General features: G+C 42.2%; 1 non-coding gene across 1 annotated transcript; it reads left to right on the forward strand.

The window, feature by feature from the left end:
* Nucleotides 1–4656: 4656 nt before the first annotated feature.
* LOC119926186 lies at nucleotides 4657–4794 on the forward strand. The gene has a single exon (XR_005450083.1). It is a non-coding gene; the product is annotated as a small nucleolar RNA SNORA7 (small nucleolar RNA).
* The last annotated feature ends 2049 nt before the right edge of the window (nucleotides 4795–6843 follow it).

Here is a 6843-nt window from a genome sequence, read left to right on the forward strand (position 1 = left end):
ATTACCAATACTATTAGTACTACTACTATGCCACATGTCTGCTGTGTGACCTTGGGCAAGTCACTTAAATTCTCCAAGCCTCAGTTCCCTCCTCTGTACAATGGGGATGAAGACTGAGCCCCACGTGGGACAACCTGATCACCTTGTATCCCCCTCAGCGCTTAGAATAGTGCTTGGCACATAGTAAGCACTTAAATGCTATCATTATTATTGTTACAGACTAGCTCTGAGGAGAGCTGTGCTTCAGTTAGACTTCCTCTTTTTCAAAATAGAGGCAGAATGATCAAATGGAGTACTGGTCAGTGGGAGTGTTGAAATTTAGGCTCTAGTACCCTACTGGCAGACTGGATCAGTGCTTAGTACAGTGACTGGCACATAGTAAGCACTTCACAAATACCATCATCATTATTATTATCATCACAGTCACCTAACTTCTCGGTGTCTCAGTTTCCTCATACATAAAATGGGGATAATATCTGGCTCTTTATTTCATAGGGGTGTGTGAGGATAACACACACTGTTTTTGTTTTGTTGTCTGTCTCTCCCTTCTAGACTGTGAGCCTGCTGTTGGGTAGGGCCCGTCTCTATATGTTGCCAACCTGTACTTCCCAAGCGCTCTGCACACAGTAAGCGCTCAATAAATATGATTGAATGAATGAATGAATGATAAAATGAAATCTTGTGGGAAATGATTTAGGTGAATTAAAGAACTCTACCAAGTCAGGGTATGAGCTATTTTCTCTCAACATTTCTCTCAATATTTTACAGGCACAGTTCTATCTAGTATTAATTCAACAGCAAAATGAATTTAAAATCTAGGAGCAAAACACATTTTTCTCTAGTCCACTTTCACCCCACTATTAGTTTCAAAACATCTCTTATTGATGCCATGGATCATCGCTCAGGAAAAGTGGATTGCATTGCTTATTTTTGTCTATTCTGAGGAGTCTTCATTATTGGGCCTCAAAGGGAGAACCGAACTGACTGGTTCATGTACAGTTGTTCTTGATTTGCAGCTGACATTGCTGGTGGCAAAAGTCTTCTGAAGGTTGTGAATATCACAGAGAAATGGAATCTCTTGGACACTTGTTTCATTAAGATACTCTCCTCAATTCCAGGCATAATGACTCTTTACCAGTTTTTAAGTAATCTAGAAGACCAGAGAAGGCGATATCCATACTTATCCCTCAAGAACTTGTCAGCCTCTTCTAACTTACTTGCATGTATTTAAGAGCAGATCCAAGAAGTTAACTAGAAAATGCACTCTAAAATAGACTGTCACCTACTGAACTCTAGAAATCAAATATTCTTTCAATAAAATTGATGAGCAGAGACAGTAGCTTGATTTAATGCTTTGGTGTTATCATAATCTTTAAGATGAACCAAAGGTCACTCCAGTATATGCCTAAATCCATTATGAACACCCAATGTGAGAGGAGCATCATTTGACACAGTAGCTGTATTTGAGTGGTAGGGCACTAAAGATTTTCTTCAGAACCACACGTTCAATAATGATAAAGGAATAGTTGATAGAGGGATGGAAGATTGAAATGAAAACCCAACAATAAAGAAATGTTTGACAAAGAAATAAAAAACTGATTCCAGAATGCCATCATGTCCTAATGGAATCTAGTGAAGCAGATTGAGGGGACATTTGGACTATCAAGCTCCAGATTAACCTGATTAAACAGGTTTACTAAAACCGGTAGTTGCAGCCAATATTCTTCAAGTCTGTGACACTTGTTGAGAAGCAGGGTGGCTTAGTGGAGATCACAGGCCCAGAAGTCAGAAGGACTTCTCATCCCAGCTCTGCCACTTGTCTGCTGTGTGACCTCGGGCAAGTCACTTCACTTCTCTGTGCCTCAGTGACCTCATCTGTAAAATGGGGATTAAGACTGTAAGCCCCGTGTTGCCACAGCATCTGCTCCAGCAAACACCAGTTTTAACAAGTTTTCGTGGAGGCCTCATGCTACGAGTACTTCTCTCTTTCCTCTGGGGTGGAGGAAGGGAGGATGGAGTGGACTCTCCGCGATGGTGTGGAAGAAAGCTGATCCCTGGTGGGGTCTTCATGGCTGTCAGCAGGATGGGCGGGGGGATGCCCAGAATGTGCAGCATCAATCTATATCCTTACAGCCCAGTGTGCACAGAAACTGTTGGGAACAGGAGCTTCAAACCCTTGGAGCCAGAGCCACATGCTGTGGGAACAAGGCAGCCTCTGAGCTGTTAGCTCCAGAGGGGATGTAGTAATGGGTGTTTACTGAAGGCTTACTGAATGTAATGCTTTGTACTAAGCACTTGGCAAAGTATAATGGAAGGATAAGACAGTTCCTGACAGCAAGGAGCTTATACTCTAACAGGGGAGACAGAGGTAAAAACATTTCCAAGCAGTGAATTCTGGGTAGTTAAATTTAATGTTCAATTAAAATCCAAGTGGGGCTACTTAACAGGAGGAATCTTTGCAACAGTAAGTAGTTGCATTTTTTAAAATGGTATTTGTTAAGCAATTGCGCTATTTGCCTGGCAATGTTTTCAGCACTAGTACACTACACTATTTCAATCAATCATTTAGTCTTATTTAGTATTTATTGATGAATATCTATTGCATGCTGAGCACTTAGGAACATTGCCTGGCAATGTTTGAAGCACTAGTACACTACACTATTATTACTCTATTTATTTTACTTGTACATATTCTATTTTATTTTGTTAATATGTTTTGTTTTGTTCTCTGCCTCCCCCTTCTAGACTGTGAGCCCACTGTTGGGTAGGGACCATCTCTATATGTTGCCAACTTGTACTTCCCAAGAGCTTAGTACAGTGCTCTGCACACAGTAAGCGCTCAATACGATTGAATGAATAATAATAATAATGATGATGGCATTTATTAAGTGCTTACTATGTGCAAAGTACTGTTCTAAGCACTGGGGAAGTTACAAGGTGATAAGGTTGTCCCATGGGGGCTCACAGTCTTCATCCCCATTTTCCAGATGAGGTAACTGAGGCCCAGAGAAGTTAAGTGACTTGCCCAAAGTCACACAGCTGCCAATTGGTGGAGCCAAGATTTGAACCCATGACCTCTGACTCCAAAGCCCATGCTCTTTTCCACTGAGCCACGCTGCTTTGAATGAATTTAGTCTTATTTAGTATTTATTGATGAATATCTATTGCATGCAGAGCACTTTACTGACCACTTGTGTCTATATTGCTTAAGCACTTTCATGCTCACCCCACCCCAAACCTGAAGCTCTTATGTTCATATCATTTTACTCTGTTGATTCTCCATTAAAACACATCAGAGATTTATTTTACTGTCTGTCTCCTTCACTAGGTTGAAAGCCCCTTGAAGGCAGGGGTCATATCTAAAAACTCTATTATATTGTATTCTACCAAGAGGTTAGTAAAGTGCTCTGCTTATGGTAAGCATTCAATCATCATCATCAATCGTATTTATTGAGCGCTTACTATGTGCAGAGCACTGTACTAAGCGCTTGGGAAGTACAAATTGGCAACATATAGAGACAGTCCCTACCCAACAGTGGGCTCACAGTCTAAAAGGGGGAGACAGAGAACAAAACCAAACATACTAACAAAATAAAATAAATAGAATAGATATGTACAAATAAAATAGAGTAAAAAATATGTACAAACATATATACATATATACAGGTGCTGTGGGGAAGGGAAGGAGGTAAGATGGGGGGGATGGAGAGGGGGACGAGGGGGAGAGGAAGGAAGGGGCTCAGTCTGGGAAGGCCTCCTGGAGGAGGTGAGCTCTCAGCAGGGCCTTGAAGGGAGGAAGAGAGCTAGCTTGGCAGATGGGCAGAGGGAAGGCATTCCAGGCCCGGGGGATGACGTGGGCTGGAATGGCATTCAATTAATACCATTAATTGATTGATTGATTGATTGACAACTCAGCTTTAGTTGAGTACAATAGAAGGAAAAGATACAATCTCTACCTTCCAGGAGCTTCCAATCTAATCAGGAGAACAGGCAGAGAATTATTTACAGTGTGGAGGGAAAAGACTGGAAAGTTGGATAAGTGGAAAAAATAATGTTTAAATAGTGGAGGCCATATTTAAGCCCCTTTCCCCTGCAAGAAGGAGCAAAGTTATCGTCTTCCGGCAATTACCTAAATCAAGCAGATCAAAGAAAGGAGTAGCAATTTTAGTTGGGGATACTCATTGTAAACAATGATTTCTGGCAGTCCAAAATGGGGAAGACACAGAACCACAAAAGGAACCTGCAAATTATCAGGTGTGATCTTCGGAAAATCATTCTTCATTCATTCAATCACATTTACTGAGTGCTTACTGTGTGCACAGCACTGTACTAAGCACTTGGGAAAGTACAATGCAGTAATAGAGAAGCACATTCACTGCTCACAACGAGCTTACAGTCTAGAGCGGGGAGATTACCCTCCTCCTGCCCCTTCCTCAACACTCCTTTCCTTCCCAGAAGTAAACTAAGAAGAGATTTCACACTTCCTCTCAAATTATACCGCCTCCACTGGTGCCTCCAATCCCATCCCCTTGCACATTAAAAACACCTGCCCCCGTTTTTTCCCCTCTCTGAATGCCATCTACTTCACTTCCACCCTGCTTTCAAGCATGCTGCTATATCCCATATCACAAAAAAGCCCTCTCTAGGCCTCACTGCACCCTCTCAGGGTTGCACCTGGAGAGGTTCCAGTATTCTATCAGTCTCGACTACGGAAGGGAGAGTCAAGCAGAGGCATACCCATTCCATTTCTAGCTTGGTCAGTGGCTAGCAAGTGAAAGGCAATCTGCAACAAGTCAAAACTCACCTGTGCTGGGCAGCAGACGAATGGGAGAGATTCGAGGATGGAAACTCAAGTTTACTTTGCGGAAGGAGGCAATGGTAAACCAATTCCATACTTTTACCAAGAATCATTACCAGAATGATTGCAGATGGAGATGGGGCATTCTGGAAGAGATGTGTCCACGGTGTCACTATGGGTCAGAAACGACTGGACAGCGTAAGACAAGACATCACTTCACCCTCTAGTTATCCCATTCCTTCCTACTATTCCTTTCCAAGAGCGAGTTGTCTTCACTCTCTAGCTCCATTCACTGCCCTCCTACAACTCTGTCCTCAACCTCCTGCAATGTGACTTCTAATTCTTCCACTCCATGGAAACTCAGCTGCCTTCAACACTGGGGACCAACCCTTTCATCTGGAAACATGATCCACCTTGGCTTCACAGACACTGTCCTCTTCTGGTTCTCCTCTTTTCTCTCTGGCCTTTCTTTCTCATTCTTTTTTCCTGCCTCCTCCTCTACTTCCCACCCCACAACTGTGAGAACCTCTCAGTGTTCACTTCTGGGTCCCCTTCTATTCTCTGTCTACATCCACTCCCTTGGAGAACTCATTTGGCCCCACAGTTTCAACTACCGTCTGCATCAATTAATCATTCAATCACTCAATCATATTTACTGAGTGCTTACTGTGTGCAAAGCACTGTTCTAAACACTTAGGATAGTACAATATAATACAGTTGGTAGACACATTCGCCTCTCACAACCATCTCACAGGCTAGAAGGGGAGACTGTCACTAATAAAAATAAAAAAAAATAATAAATTATGGGTATGAATGTAAGCGTTCATATGGGGCTGAGGGGAGGGTGAATAAAAGGTGCAAAATCAAGTGCAAGAGGAATGCAGAAAGAAGTGGGAGAAGAGGAAATGAGGGCTTAGTTGGGAAAGCGTCTAAGAGGAAATGTGCTTTAATAAGGTTTTGGAGGTAGGAAGAGTGAAACTCTGTCAGATGTGAAGAGGGAGGGAGTTCCAGGAGAGGCAGAATGTGGGCAAGGGGTCAATTTCCAAATGGACACAAATCAAGATACAGTGAGTAGGTTGTCATTAGAGGAGTGAAATGTGTGGTCTGGGCTGTAGCAGGATATTAGGGAGGTAAGTTAGGAGGGGGCAAAGTAATCGAGTGCTTTAAAGCCAGTGGTGAGAATTTTCAGCTTGATGTGGGGGTGGATGGGAATCATGGACTGAATGCTTTTGTAGAAAAATTATTCGGGCAGCAGAGTGAAGTATGGTCTGAAGTGGAGAGGGACAAGAGGCAGGGAGGTCAGCGAGGAGGCTGATGTAATAATCAGGGCAGAATAGGATAAGGCTTGAATCAATGTGGTAACAGTTTGTTCGGAGAGGAAAGAGTGGATTTTTAGCAATGCTGTGAAGGTTGAACCGACAGGATTTTGTGACAGATTGAATATGTGGGTTGAATGAGAGTGATGACTGGAGAATAGCACCAAAGTTATGGGCTTGTGAGATAGGGAGATTAGCAGAGTTTAGAGTGATGGGGAAGCCATGGGGATATACTAATGTGTGCCTTTCCCTCTAGACTGTAAGCTCACTGTGGAAGGGAAACATGCTTACCAACTCTGTTATACTATACTCTCCCAAGTGCTCAGTACAGTGCTTTGCACACAGTAAGTGCTCAATAAATGTGATTGACTGACTAATCAATTCTGGCTCAGTGAGTTCCCTTCAACAATAGCTGCATAAATAACTAAAAAAATACATCTATTCCACACGTTAAGTCTGAAATATCACCAAAAGAATGGCTTTATGCTAAATAAACATCAAATTTAGTATAGTATGAATAGTCATGATGTGAAAATTGTGACTGGTTATAGTCGTTTCATTTTAAATTAGGAAGAGGGCTTGTATAGCAGGGCCACACAAAATCTACTAATTCTATTCTTATGAAAGAGTTAATCCAACCTTGCCTGTATAATAATAATAGTGATGGTATTCGTTAAGTGCTTACTATGTGCCAAGCACCGTATGTGTAACTGTCCTTGGCTTTTCAAG

This window comes from Tachyglossus aculeatus, chromosome 3 (genome assembly GCF_015852505.1).
Source record: "Tachyglossus aculeatus isolate mTacAcu1 chromosome 3, mTacAcu1.pri, whole genome shotgun sequence".
In the NCBI taxonomy this organism is placed as follows: domain Eukaryota; kingdom Metazoa; phylum Chordata; class Mammalia; order Monotremata; family Tachyglossidae; genus Tachyglossus; species Tachyglossus aculeatus.